A 2,364-nucleotide genomic window follows, 5' to 3' on the forward strand; every position below is an offset into this window, starting at 1 on the left:
TGAGTGAGAGGGGTTTCTCTCCTCTAAGAAGGGGTGGGGAGACCAGGTAGGAGCACCAGGTCCTGCTCTAGCACTTAGTCCAGTTAAAAGCTTATGATGGGAATGATGAAGAAGACACATCCGTCCCTCTCAAGGTTATTATTCTGTGGGAAAAACAAACACATAGACAATTACAGCCCAGATATGCATCCTGGCTGGAAAAGCTCAAGGTACTATGGGGACAGCAAGGAGGGAAAGATAAGCCACATAAAGTGGGGAAGGGAAAGTAGAAGAAAAATGAGCCAAAGAGCAGGAGGTGAAGTGTGATGTATAGATAAGTGCAGGGGCCGGCAGGTGGCATGGTGGTTAAGGGTGCTGGACTCCCATATGGCTGACCATGGTTCGAGTCCTGGACCTGGCAGCTTGCCTTCTCACTTTCCCTCTGTCTCTCTCTTGCATTCACTTTGTCCCTCTCTGGTCAAACTAAAATAAATAAGTTAATAAAATAAAATAATTATAATATATATATATATGCACATACATATATGTAAGTGCAGACACGCACGCATACACACACACACACACATGCACAGAGACACACACATATACATTGAATGTGTATATATTTGGAGTGAGGAGCTGCACATTCCAAGAGGAGAGACCCAGAGGGAAATCAAAGATAGCAGACATTTATGGGAAACTGAAGGAAACTTGAGCTCATTGGAGTGCAAAGTTCAGGGATGCCCTAACCCATTCTGTTTAGAAACACAGATACCCAAGTCTGGATAATTTAAGAAACTAGAGGGCCCACACCACCTGCATGTGCCTCAGCTACTAACTTTTGCTTTAACCCTCTTGTCCAGCACTCCCCAGCTCAGCCTCTAGCTGCACTGGGACCGGGTAGGTCAGGGTAACTTACAAGAACTTGGTTGTTGACTGAGGGGAGGACTAATCACCATCATCTCTGTAGCCCTCAGGTACCTAGGCTATGACCATTGCCTGTGGTCATCCTCCACAGAGAGATGAATCAGGTAGACCAAGGGAGAGGGCAGGAGGAAGTCAGCAGAAACTTCTAGCTTTCATGGTTTCTACTTGAAAAAGTAGAGAGGAGCCAGTGAGGCTCTAGAAGACCTCTCCCCCAGCTCCACTTCTGGAGGAGAAAAACAAGAGAAACTCTCCTCTGAAACTCTGAACCCTAAACTCCCACCATGAAGTCTAGCAATCTCATCCACAGAAGAACAAGGGAACCAGCAAAGAGCTAACATACATCATAAGGAAGTGTAAGAGCAAACAGCTTCAAGGGGAACACAAAACAAAACAAAACAAAACAAAAAATATGAACCTCAAGCTTCACCTCCACCACAAGCTGACAAGAGAGCTTCACCATCCTGCAAACTGACCAGCAAATGAAATTTTGTTTACAATCAAGCCTCCACAGCTTGGAGAGAGCAAAGGATGCAAAAGAGAGCACCCCAATCCCAACAGAAACTGAGTAATTTGAGTGATGGTGGACCTAGGGCTGTTTTCCAACCCTGGAACCACAGAACCTACCCCCAGAATTAGGAAGAAGTGAGTACTTCACCAGATGCCTAAAACCAATGCAGAGACACAAGAAATATAAAAAAAAAAAAAAATCACAGAAATGTCAGAAAAAGAATTAAGAATACTCATTGTAACAAAACTCAATGGGATGCAAGAGAAAACAGACCATTCCAGGAGATAAGAAATCTTGCCATGACATGAAGGAGGAATTCCACACAGAGATGTACACTCTAAAAAAAATCAAATAGAATTTCTAGAGATAAAGAATATGTACAGAAAATTAAAATCTCCCTTAAAAGTATTAACAGATTAGATCACACAGAAGAAAGAATTCTGATCGTGTAAACAAAACCTCTGATTTAGTCCAGCTGCCAAAAATAATGACTACGTAACCAAAAATATAAGGACAGCATACAGAAAATTCTAGACACTATTAAGCAGTCAAATATCCATATAATAGGCATTAAGAAAGTAAAGAGAAAGGCAAAGACCCAGAAAATATCTTTCATGAAATACTGCCTGAGACCTTTCTATATCTAGAGAGACGTACAGATATCCATATCCAGAAAATACAAAGGACGTGAAATAGATTAAACATAAGAAGATCCTCTCCAAGGCACATTATAGTCAAATAGGTCAAAATAAAAGATAAAGTTATAATAATATTCTGAAAATGGCAAGAGAGAAACAAGATACTTACAGAGGTTACCCCACCAGACTAACCTCAGACCTCTCAACTGAAACAATGCAGACAAGGAAAGAATAGAAAGACATATTTAAGGGACCAGCAGTTAGCATAATGGCTATGTCTCTGGACTCCCATGTAGTCGACCGCGGTTTGCG

This window comes from Tupaia chinensis, unplaced genomic scaffold, assembly GCF_000334495.1.
Source record: "Tupaia chinensis unplaced genomic scaffold, TupChi_1.0 Scaffold000113_1, whole genome shotgun sequence".
Classification (NCBI taxonomy): Eukaryota; Metazoa; Chordata; class Mammalia; order Scandentia; family Tupaiidae; genus Tupaia; species Tupaia belangeri.